Source organism: Panthera onca, chromosome F1 (assembly GCF_046562875.1).
Source record: "Panthera onca isolate mPanOnc1 chromosome F1, mPanOnc1 haplotype 2, whole genome shotgun sequence".
Taxonomy (NCBI): domain Eukaryota; kingdom Metazoa; phylum Chordata; class Mammalia; order Carnivora; family Felidae; genus Panthera; species Panthera onca.
Genome location: NC_138355.1, coordinates 21936174 through 21948787, shown reverse-complemented (window position 1 = coordinate 21948787; position 12614 = coordinate 21936174). Strand labels below are relative to the sequence as shown.

General features: G+C 43.4%; 1 protein-coding gene and 1 long non-coding RNA gene across 2 annotated transcripts in view; one reads left to right on the top strand and one right to left on the bottom strand.

The window, feature by feature from the left end:
- LOC144614867 (uncharacterized) overlaps positions 1–12614 on the top strand; it is a 344843-nt gene that overhangs the window by 265980 nt on the left and 66249 nt on the right. Inside the window, exons 6-7 of the mRNA XM_078440778.2 lie at positions 4694–4810; positions 6737–6858. The gene's annotated coding sequence lies outside the window, so the exon portion shown is untranslated. The remainder of the gene's footprint in view (positions 1–4693; positions 4811–6736; positions 6859–12614) is intronic.
- Positions 3816–10698, bottom strand: LOC132686083 (uncharacterized). The gene is made up of 5 exons (XR_009613435.3): positions 9362–10698; positions 7644–7733; positions 7253–7389; positions 5553–5721; positions 3816–4012 (listed from the first exon to the last, which is right to left on the bottom strand). It is a non-coding gene; the product is annotated as an uncharacterized LOC132686083 (long non-coding RNA).

The following is a 12614-nucleotide window of genomic DNA, read 5'->3' as shown; positions in this document are numbered from 1 at the left end:
AGAACAAAAGGGGAGCAAAGAGCTGGGACTCTAGGAGACAGGACCTAGGGAGATCCCAGTGCCTCTACCCCACAGCATCTCCTTGGCCCGGGGCTGTCTTTGATGGGCTGGGTACAATTTAGCTACTGATAACTTTTCTACTTCAGACATGGTGGTGAATGCCAGAAGGGTTAGGGGTTTGATAGAAGTAGTCAGCGTGGGGGCCTGACCACCAGATTTCTGACTCTCAGTCTGTGCCCTTACGCAGGGCTGATGGCCACAAGGAGCTGGGGAAGGAGGCCCGAGCAGAGCTTTTCCTCTGGGAAAAGAGGCCAAGGAAGAAAGCCTGGACACATTGTCTCCACTGTGCAGCAGAAGCTGAGGGCCTGTCCTCTTATCTTCCTCCCCCAGTGCCCGCCTTTCTTCTCTCCTCTGCTCTCTCTCTGTCTCTGCCCTCTCCTTCCCACCCCCTACCCTTGTTCTTTCTATTCCTAGCCCCACTTCCCCCAGCTCTAAACTTATCTTTGGATTTTAGTTTTATCATAACCTTGCATCTTTTAACTTCCACATTTTAATCTCTCACCTTGATAGCTCTGAGCTTCCCTTTGTTTTCTCACCGGTTTGCCTGGCCTTATTTTTCAACTCTTAATCATGTGAAATCTTTAGCCTAACGTTTAACTCTTTCCTTTGTCTTACTGCTTTCACTTGTCTCTAACTCATTTTAAAGTTTCTGGTCTTTTATTTTCTAGTCTGTATTTTATCTGTTTTCTAAATGCCCTTTGCTCTCTTTTCTCCCTTTTTTTTCGTTGTCCTTTTTTGTTTTGGTTTGGTTTTTGTTTTAATTCTCATCTCATGGTTTGCCATGTTCTGTAATGATTCTGTGACATACCAGCCCCGTGGTAAGCACAGTATCAAGAGCCCACATTCCTGAAAGGGAGACAAGAAGGCTGTCCTACTCCTGCCTCTTGCCAGGAGGCGCTCTCTCTCTCTCTCTCTCTCTCTCGCTCTCTCTCTCTCTCTCTCTCTCTCTCTCTATATATATATATATATATATATATATATATATCTTTCCCATTTCTCTCAATAGATTTCCTAGTTTAGCTGAAGATGACTTTGCAAAGAATCTTGCCTTGGGAGACTTATGGGTAGAATCTCCTAAGAGCCAAAATCCTACTGTTCAGATAGCATGTTTTACTTGCTGAGTATTAGTTATTTGCAGCTCACACTATCCAGGCATATTCAGAAAAGTCATGCGTTTTAAAATCTATGTTCTCCAAGGTTTGTGTCATCGGCATGTGAGTAAATCATCTGAATGCTTTGCCCTGGGTGGTTGGGAGTCTCATCTCCCGGGCAGTGCTTCCGGCCCGACTTGGTAAAGAGCCAGGTAGGGCTGAGTGGGGAGAAAAAGGGTGGGATTCTGATACCTTCCTGACATCTCTTTACTCCTCACTGGGCTGTTTGCCCGCATTGGGGGTGATCACAGAGGAGGTGCCTACCTGAATGTGAACACCCCACCCTACCTTGTTTCCCGCATCATGAGAACAAGAAGTCCATAGCAGGGGTGATTCTGAACAAGGTTTCTAAGTGACCGAACAACAGAGGCTCTCCAGAAAATCTTCAACCATGGCTCCTCTTACTTGCCAATATTTCTAGACTTCCCAGCTCTCACCACCTCATGACAGAAGAAGACTGGGGTGTGGGGGAGTCTCATTTTTTCTAAACTCTCTGAGGAAGAAAGGATGACAGTACTCCCCATCAGATGCATGTTACAACCACCTTTTTGTCAACTAAGCCACATGGGCTGGTGAGATACCTCACTTGAGGGCTAGTGCTTTTCCTCAGAATTGGAGAGCTCCAATACATCAAAATAGGGTTTTCTAAAGCCACAGCCAGTAGGTATTGAATGACTGCTATAGACAGGTCTTAGTTTTGGATGCCAAGGAAGTGACATGGTATATAAGTTTTAATCCATATTCAGGGGCCTTATGATTTAGTTGGTGATACAAAGAAATACGCCTAAAATAGTTATGTGGCTTACAAGGTGTTCACATCTGTAGACACTTCCCTCCTTCCTCCTACATCTTGCCTGAGACCTACTCATCCATAGGTCAAACTTCCAGGTTACTTTCTTGAGGAAATCTGCCTTTTCTGAGTTAGGTAATTCTCTTATCGATATTCACGAAAGCCTTCTCTGACCTTTATCACTCTGTGATTTCCTACATTTCTGCTTGTTTTGTCACTAGACAGTAAGCTCTTTAAGAGCAGAGACTGATTGGCACACTATTTTATTACCAGCATAGAGAGATGCTCAACAAGTATTTGCAAATGAATGAATGAATCAACAGGAAAAGGTAGCATATGTTACATGAGGAAAGCATAGAAGAAACAGCATATTTTGAATTTAGAAGGGAATGGAGAAAGTGATTCCCTGAGGTACTTGGTAAAATTGTGTTGCCAGTGCAGTATGAGTGATCTGGCAATTTTTGTGACCCTAGGCATCTGGTTGCATACTTAGTCACTTCTCATCTGGTGTCATGTTAAGTTAGAGAGTCCCTTGATCACTAGGAAGGTGATGTGGGTTGATTAACATTCCTCTGGAAGAGGTAGCACTGTGATTCTAACTGAGTCTAGTTCCAAATCTGTGTGTGTGTGTGTGTGTGTGTGTGTGTGTGTGTGTGTGTGTGTGTGACAGTAACAACTGAGCCAGATGACCTCTTTCAGCCAGCCTCTGTCACTAGTATTTCCTGAAAGCCACTGCATGTAGCAGTCTGTGGTGTGATAGAAAGGACCTAATTACCACAACCCTCCCTCCAGCTTATGTTCTGGGAGGGCTTGGGCATACATAAAAAAAATATGTACAGAAATACCTCTGAGCATAAGTGACACACTCAGAGAAACCTTCACAAACAAGCACAGTGCAAAAAGGACACAGACATGAAAATAACCAGTTGGCAGCTGGCTCAAGCCGAATAAATAAATCACATGGAAGGGGGGGGGAGAGAAATGCCTGCAGATGTAAGGACCTTGGAAGCCACGTAACTATTTTCTGCATATTTCTTGTATCACCAGCTATATCATAAGGTCCCCAAAGGCAGAGACTAAAACACACACCATGTAGCTTTCTTGGCACTTAATGCTAAGAACTGTCTACAACAGACATTCTGTACTAATTGGCTGCTGCTGAAGAGAATCCCATTTTGAAAGAGACCACGTGGAAGAAGATAACGGTGAGGGTATCTGGCAGGGCCCCTCCTCCTGGGCACAGTTCTAAATGGGAAAAGAGCCTGGTTTGCTGAAGGAGACCAGAGCGGGTGGTTGTGTGGGGATAATGGCAAGTATATTGTGCAAAGTACAAAGGGGTAGTGGGAGTATGTGTGTGGGGTTGGTAGATGAGGGGATTCCTGCTGACTGGGTAAGGAAAAGTGGGTGGGGACCGTGAACAAGGGACAGCTGCTGATGGACAAGAAGGGAGAAGAAGGTTAATATCATGAATGAGCACCCTCCTGGAGGAGCTGCTTCCCTCAAGTGTCATGGAATCTGTTCCATGGAATCTGTGCATGGAAGGAAGGCTTGGCTAGGGATTTGTGAGCTTGTGTGTCACAACTGAGAGGGGAATCTGGGAGGGTGGTTATGTCATAGGGTTTGTTATGATTCTTCTAGTTTAATAAATTTGTACCGAGGATCTAGTGGGGGCTTGGTAGATAGTGATAACGGAAGTCATCCCAGCCTCCAACCAAGAGGCTCTGTGAGAGTGGGAAGGGCTGTGATAAGAGGTTCAAACCTCATGAAGGGGGCTTTTAGGAAAAGAAGCAACCGGAGGCTTTTGAAGTGTCTGAGATGGGCTCACATGGTGCTTGAGAAAGATGACTTAACATCAGAGCCCAGATGGGAGGTGGGGAGTAGGACTGGAGCTGGGAGGCTGGCCACGCGTTGCCACAGCTTCAGGAAGGAGATGTAGCATCTGGCCTTCAGTGAGGGTAGAGACGAGAAGTGACTGCAGGAATGTGTCCAGTTCTGTTTTGATGTGGTGACACTGAATGATGAGAACAAAGAAGGGAGAAAGGCAGCCACTTAGTTTCCGTCTTTATGAGACTAATCTGCTCAGGGGGGCTTCTCAGAGCTGCTTTGTGGAGGGAGCACAGGTCAGGAGTCTGCTAGACTAGACTAGCTCTAGTCCGGCCTGTTGGACCTTGGGAGAAATTATTTTATGTCAACTTTGCCTTATTTATCTTCAGATTAGGACATTTCAGCCTTAAAAGGCCTATGATTTACAATAGTACTTCGGTGGGAAATGTATGTAATGGGTGACATAAATTAATGGTATGCTAAATTACGCTATTGATGGCAATAATGACTGGGACTCGTATGCTGATTTACACTTTACAAAGCATTTTTGCATGCATTATTTAATTTCAACCTTACCACAGCCAGTGAGGTAAATATAATTATTTCATTCATATTTTATAAGTGAAGAAACAGAGATCTGGAGCCTTGTCCTAAGGCCATAAGGATAGTAAGTGGCTGAGCCAAGATCCAATGGCCTCCCAAATCACAGCCTACTGTACTCTGTGGGAACTTAGAATTATCATTTATTTATTTAACATTAGCTGTGAATTCTTGCTGCATGAAAACTAGCATTAGATATCATTGTTGTTGCTGTTGTCATCAGGACATTTTTGATTCACTGATTCACCCATCTACTCACTTATCATAGGTTTACGGATCACCTACTATGTGCCAGGCACAGAGCTAAGCACCGGGATACAGAGAAGAATAGAGCACGGTCTCTGCTCAGGAGGACCCAGTCCAAGGAAGGAGTTAGGTTGCCAGGGTAAGTCAAAAAATATTCACAATATAGCATGCTAGGTCCTTCTCTGTGGAGCACGTGTAGAGGGTGTGTGTGGAGGTCTGTTTCATAGAGGCACCACCTCCTTCCGCTCACAGACCAAATCTCTAGCAAGTGGCTCCAGAGGCCTTCCTTGCTCAAGCCTCCTCTGACTTCAGGTCACCATACTATGCTTTTCTCAGAATCGTGCCACACCTGCTACCACCATTTGGTCTGTGGTATCTTAACAGTTCATTTTCTGTTCCTTTATTCCTTGTTTCCTCTGTGTTTCCCTTCCATCTTCTGTAGAAGGCTCTGTGGTATACACGATCGTTTTTGCAGGTAAGTACTATAGGTAACATTTGCTATTCATTCATAGCACCAGGGCTGAACATGGTAGGCAATCAATAAACATTTGTTTGATTGATGAAGATTCCCCGTTTGAGAATGCACAGGGCAGAAAGGTGCCAAAATGAATCCCCTAAAAGGGCAGGAGAACGAGGTCTAGTGCGGTTGCAGCGCTGTCCAGGAGCATTTTAATGTGACGACTGGAGTCCACAAGCCCATCGGGGACCCCCTTCAGTCCATGTGTCAGGGGCTTAAACAACTACATTCTGAGCATGCAGCCTCACCAGGATAGGGAGGGAAGAGACTTTGGCCCTTTAAAGTCAATTTTGTGAAATAGATCTCGATCCAGCAGGTACGATGTTAAGAAGCAATTAAAAAAAATGATTGTCGTTATTTTTACCTGCATCCTGTTTCTGGCTGTGCCGCTATCTTGTGAAGGGGTCTTGGCACATATGCGGTTTTTGAGTGCCAGTTTTCCCATCTGTAAAATAATCCCTGTCCTTGATCCTCAGCTCACAGAGGTGTTTGGAAGCCCAGGGAGGTAATGTCTGTGCTGTGCTCGCAGGATCCTGGACAAAAGGCATTGTATAAATAAAGGCGATCACTCCTATTATAGCGTACACAGTGGTTCAGAAGTGTGTTTAATGCCTTGTCCCCTTTCCTTCTGTTTCCTTGCCCTAATGTCTCCCCTCTGCTTGTACCCAGGAGCACAACTGTTCTGATCTAGCTGCAGTCAGATTAATTGAACAGGAGCCTTTGAAATCCCACCTAGTTTACTCAGCCTGCTTATCTTTCAAGGCTTTTGCAAGTTCTTCTCTTTATTGAGAAAGGGAAAAAGGAAAAAGACATCACTTGGAATGACAACTGCTTGGTTCCTTTATCAGGTCAGCTTTTTTCCTGAAAGGTCCCCCTGCCCCTCAAGTGATCTCATCCCAAACTCCCCCCCACCCTGTGATGGCTGGATGCAGGAATCTCTGGTTGGGTTGCCTTGGCAACAACTTCTGTTTGTTGCAGGTTCCAGTTAGTGTTGGGTCCTCATCATTGTTTTTCCCTCTGCCTCATGATACAAGAGGGGCAATCAACTCTGTGAATTAGGTAAAACAAAGGAAACAGTCCAAAGAGTGATAGGAGGGAAAGGGAAGAGCAGGCAGAGAAAACCCCTAGAGGGGTCACTGTTGGGTCTTTAGAACCTACCAGGTAGTTATACATTGAATGAAGACAAAAACAAAAAGCCAGGAAGCAATTTATCTAGAGTGATTTGAAGGCAGGTATGTGGAGATTTTGATGTGATAGTCTAATTCCAATGAGAATCATAAGAACAGGGGACTTCCTAAGCAGAGCTGAATCTCTTCCAGGTAGACTGAAGAACCACACTTGATACATGTTCTCGCCCTCAATGAACTTAGACTTTGGGAATCCACTGACATTTACTGAGGGCCTGCTCAGAGCTGGGCTCTATGGCTAACAGTACAATTTGGCGAAAACCTTCCCTAGTGTCCATATAGCACACATGTCCTTCAAGCACAAACACTGTTCAAGTGGTTTTGCTGAATGTCAGCTTGTTATTTGTTTCTGTTTTTATAGCATTTCTTCATTTGGAAGACGTGGCATATGTCTACAAGAAAAGACAAGTTCAAGACCCATGAGTTTGAGAGAGGAGAGCATTCTGACCCACCTTAACTGCTATTCTTCGAAAACCTGCACACGTAAGTAAGCAGCTATTTATTCTTTATGTTGATGCCAAGTACAACTCCTACATCGCAGTAAGAGCAAGGTGGATTGAATAGGAATGAATTAGTTTTTTTTTTAATTTTTTTTTTAACATTTATTTATTTTTGAGACAGAGAGAGACAGAGCATGAGCAGGGGAGGGTCAGAGAGAGAGGGAGACACAGAATCCAAAACAGGCTCCAGGCTCTGAGCTGTCAGCCCAGAGCCCGATGCAGGGCTCGAACTCACGGACCGCAAGATCATGACCTGAGCCGAAGTCGGACGCCCAACCGACTGAGCCCCCCAGGCGCCCCAGGAATGAATTAGTTTGAATGCCAACTACAGGTGTAAACAATGTATACACTTCTCATCTTTTTATTCGTTCGCTCACCAAAGACTAGTTATTCGCCAGGCACAGTCACAGGCACTGGAAGTACAGGAGTGAGGAAAGCAGTAGGACATCTCTGCCTTCAGAGACGCCGTGCCCTCTCTCGTCCCCACATCAATGCTGGTGCTCGCCAAGTGCTCCTGCATTAGCAGAAAGATTAAATGGAGGATCTAGAGTGGCCACACCTGAAATTTACCACAACATTACACAACTTCAGGGTTGAAGGGGCCTTCAGAGACCTTTATCTCCAACCTCCCACTTAAAACCCGAATTCCTGGTTCAAGCATTCCTTGGAGGTGGGAGCCACCCTCCCGCCGTTCTCTCATCTGTTCCTTCTTGTCTAGCAGCACCTCTGCTGCCCGAACTTTCCCCAGATCTGTCCACCACGTCTCACCTGTCACAACCAGTGGTCTCCTCGCAGGTGCCCCTGCTTCCATTCTTCTCCTCCTCCTTAATTCCTTCTCCACACAACTGGCAGAGTGGTCTTTCAGAAACGGAATTCAAATCGTGTCTTCTCTGCTTAAAACCCTCCAAAGGTCCTCTTTGCACTTAGTTTAAAATCCCAACTCTACCCCGTTCCATAAATCACTGACATGCTTAGACCTGCACAGGCTCTCTGACCTTACTCCCCTGACCTCCTGGCATAACATATACCTCTATCTAAGGAAAAGTGCTTTGACTGCTTATGTTGTGTACTGTCCTCAAACTGCCCCCCCCCCCCCCCCCCCCGTCGCACACACCACAACACACACTAAAATCCAAGCTCCTTGGCAGCCTGTAGTTTGATTTGTTCATATCTGTTTTTTTAAGTTTATTACTTTTGTGTGTGTGTGTGTGTGTGTGTGTGTGAGAGAGAGAGAGAGAGAGAGAGGGGCAGGCAAGGGGCAGAGAGAGAGAGGGGGGGAAAGAGAGAATCCCAAGCAGGCTCCACACTGACAGTTCAGAGGCTGAAGTGGGGCTTGAACCCACAATGGGTGAGATCATGACCTGAGCCAAAATCAAGAGCCCAACACTTAGCCAACTGAGCCATCCAAGTGCCCCACCTCCATTCATGTCTATTTATAAACGTGTCTCGTGTATTAGGCATTCATAAATATTTTTGAATTAAAAAAATCTAGCGTCTTTAGTATCTTTTTAAGAGTGACAAGGTACTATCTGTATTAGGGTACCCAGTGTATATATGATTCCAAAGTTTGTTTAGTTTTTCTTCTATTGTGCAAAAGTTTCTTTCTCTGCCACACCAACCCATTGACTTTGTTCTGTTATATGCAGTTAACCCATTTCCTGTCCATGGAAGTTCATTTAAATATTCACATGGCTTAAATATTCACATCCGCTCTCCAGACTAAACACACAGAGTCCTTTAACCCTGTAAAGGTCTTGTGCTGATTTTCAAACCCTTTTCTCTCCTGCCTCCCTTTCTCTTGAAAACTACTGGTTTGCCTAGTTCCCCCTTATAGTGTAGGGCTTGGCTCAGTTGGGTATCACAGCAACCCAAGGAAGAAAAGATGAGCCAGTTAACAAGAAATGTTTAGCTGCTGAAAAAGAAACTTGATCCAACGTTATAAAATGTTTATCGATCACTTTCTCGAAACTGATTTCATGTCTGCCCAATTAAACCTAATTGAGGCCTCTCATCTGCCAAGCCAAGTATACCTTCTATCAGATTTTGAGCATCAACTCGGTGTGCATATAGGTGGGAAAAGTTGAAACTAATTCTCTGTTCTTAATTGCTCCTAATACATGTTGGTCCCCAATAAATGTGATATCAAAATAATTATAATAAGATTATATGGAATCTAAGACATGGTAATTAATGAAGAAGTATTTGAACTGTCAGTGGTGTCTTGAGCCCTAAAGGGAAAAATAATAACCTGACAATATAAGTGAAATATGAGATCAACCAATTAATTAGAATAATTTGATCTGGTGCTCTGAAAGTAGGCCAATTAAAATGCATTGTTGTTATTTAACATGAAGTAAGGTGCTAGATCCTGAACACAGTTGGAAAGTAGACCTTATTCCTACCCTCAGGGAACTTAAAGCTAATTTAACAGTTGCATATAAAAGGGCAGAGGAATGGGAGGGGTGGTGTTGACTTGATTTACTTACTGGAGCTCCTTCTCTGGCATTGGGTTGAGGCTCAGGAGAGCTGTTACCACCCCTGTGCTCTTCTGACCTTCTCTTCCCTCCTTCTTCTAGCTGTTCTTGGAGTGTGGGAGGAATCCCTTTGAGTTCAATAGAGTTCAGAAGAAATGGGTTAAAAAAAAAAAAAAACTTCCCAGAAAATACTAAGTTTTCTATAGTTGAGCTGGTTAGTGGAAAAGAAGAACCCAGATATTGTTAGTGCCTTTGATAATTCATTAGGAACAATTAATTGGCTACTAATGAAACAACAGAAGCAACAATACAAAAAAACTGAAATCATTTTTCCTTCTAGCATACTTAAGGGAATGCATGTGCCTACCCTCAACTTTAATGAGGGTGCAAAAGATAAAGCACAAAGCAGCCCATTAACTGTGCATTTAACTTTAATGAAGGCTGATCTCTGCAATAAATAATAAGTGTATTTATAATTTGCAAAAAAATCCTTGAAACTTTTTTAAGCCTATTCCTTGTGAAAGACTAAGGTTTCATGCTCTCCCCTCCAACACCTTGTGTACAGTGTCGGATGATTAATATTTTGATGTCATAATGCTGTCCCTGAAAAGAGAATCTTCCATTCCTTCCATCTCACTAGAAGGAAACATAGAATGCCCTCCTCTCCCCCTTTCCTTCTCTCTCTCTCTCTCCTCTCTTTCTTCTTCTTCCTTCTTTCTTTCTCTCTCTCTCTCTCCCTCCCTTCCTCCTTCCCTCCCTCCCTCCTGGAATACCTGTTTCCCTTTGGGGTGCCCTTTGAACTGCTTCTGTAACAATTCAAGTAGGTTGTGTTGAGATATTCATCTTCCTCTCTTCTCCTTGGGAACCACTGTGCCATTCATATAGAAGATGTTAGGGAGATCTGCCTCTGCCTAGATACCAACCATGGCTCTCTGGCTCAAAGGAGACTCACACTAAGGTTTAGAGCTGACAAACATCATGCTTTCATTAAAGCACTCGGCAGAGTAATATGCCAAAATGGATGATAATTTGCTAAAATGTGTTGTAGGATGTTCAAGCACACTAAATTATCGTGCTTAAGGACAAAAGAGCTCTAAACTCATCTCCTAAGACTATTACCAATTCACCAAGCAACATGCACCAGCATCTACCTATATTCCACTTATGTATCCATGATTCTAGATTAAGAAGTACAAGGATTTGCCTAAAGCAACAGCACTGTCCACAGCTTGACTTGATTTCTTGATGCATATTTACATGAAAACAGAATGCTAATGGTAATAAAAACTCTGAGTAATTGTTCTCTTTCTTACTAAAGTTTACTAAAACTAAGTGCTTTCCATGCATTATTTCATTAAATCCTCACAGCCTGTGAAGTAGACATCATAATTAATTCCCATTTTATAGAAATAAAGAAATTAAAGTCTAAAAATTAAGTAACATGGTAATTTGCAGAAGAAAACACTCAAATCCAAATCTGTCCAGAATGAATTTTTCTTCTTTGAACCTCTGTGCTTTATTGTATCTTTGTAAATAACATGCCAGGGTATGAAGGCAGTAATCGTTGCTTGGGCATACATGGTTATGATAACTTACACATCATTGCTTTCTCTAATGTACACGTCAATATGCTTAGTCCTTTTGTCTACCTATTTAGTCTCTCCTTATAATCTTTACATGCACTGTAGGCATACTTGATTATTGTAATAATTTTACAACAAATTACTGAAACCTAAAGGTGTTAAGCATCTGCATGGTGCCCACTTTTTCTCCATTGTGTCCATGGTCATATTTGTACTATGTCCCCAGTCATCTAATTAACTGAGATTACTTATGTAAAATTTTACTTTATTTTCCCCATCAGCCCAGTCTGAAGCAGTAAATTGTACCTATACCTCTGCTCAGAAAGAAGAAATAGAAAAGAAAATGGTGTAGTTTTGTGTTTTTGGTTTTTTTTTTGACACTTACAATGTATCACTTTCTTTGTCCTGAGGGCTAAAATAATATTTGAAATTGCAGCAAATTGGGATCTCAGGGCCAAATCTATCTTCTTCTGTAGAGTTTTCTACTCTTCCTTGAAATTCCTTGGTTTTCCATTTATTTAGTATTGCAGATTTAAAGTTTGGATCCCCTAAGTAATCTGTACAAAAGCCCCTTTCTACCTCAGTTCCCCAACCTAGCAATCATAAGCCACACACCCTCAGGGAAGCTTTGTTTGCTTGGTTTTCATCTGATGATCTTGAATTCTTAGCACTCAAAGGGGAAAGAATTCAAGATCATCAGATGAAAACCATGGATGGTTCCAAATGCCATGGAACATGGAGGAAATTACCTGAGTGTTCCTTAGGCTAGTGAGGTAACAGTGTCTTCAGGTAATAATGGGTGAATTATCCAGTTCCTGCCTCCATTCCGTGACACCAATGGCGGAGGGAAATTATGAAACAATAATCAGAAGGCCTTGATAACTGATGAAATGTGGAGGACAAGAGAGAAAGAGGTCAAGATGATGGAAACATTGCACTTAGGTAAGTGGGAGAATGATGATGTTATTAACAGAAGTGGAAAGTCAGAAGGAGGAGCCACAAGGGATGAAGGGAAGAGGGATAAGATAATGATGAATTAGCTAGAAAGTTGTTGAGTTGGAGACAATGCTGGAAAATTAAGTACTAAGTGTCTGGTGGGCAGTTTGAATGGTAGAAATAGATTTTAGGGAAAAGGTCCAGGTAGGAGATAAAAATGTGAAGGTCATGTGAAAATGAATGATGGGGCACCTGGGTGACTCAGTCGGTTGAGTGCCCCACTCTTGATTTTGGCTCAAGTCATGATCCTGTTATGCCCAGAATTCGTGATCCCCAAAGGTCACCAGGGAGCCGAGTCCGATGCAAAAGCAAAGAGCCTATTTATTTGAGCTAGCTTGAGCTCAATCCCCTACCTGCACCAAGGCAGCGGTGAGATGCAGGAGAGAGAGAGCGTGTTTCAAAAGCACAAAGTTTTTATAGGGGTCTAGGGGGAGTTGGGGGGGTGATGGTCGTGGCCTTAGCCGATTGGCTGAAGAAGGATCAGAGTCCCGTTGCGCAGGTTGCCGGGCATGGGTTGAACGGGAAGTTTGAAGGGTGAGCGGGAAGTTATTCAAGGGGAGGAGGCATGGTCTGAGGTTTGAGCGGGAATTTCTTTCTGCGGTTTTTCCGGAAAGGGGGCTATGTCGGGGACATAGTCACTCAAGATGGAGGACACAGAACAAAATGGAGTCGGCCGGTCTAGGTCC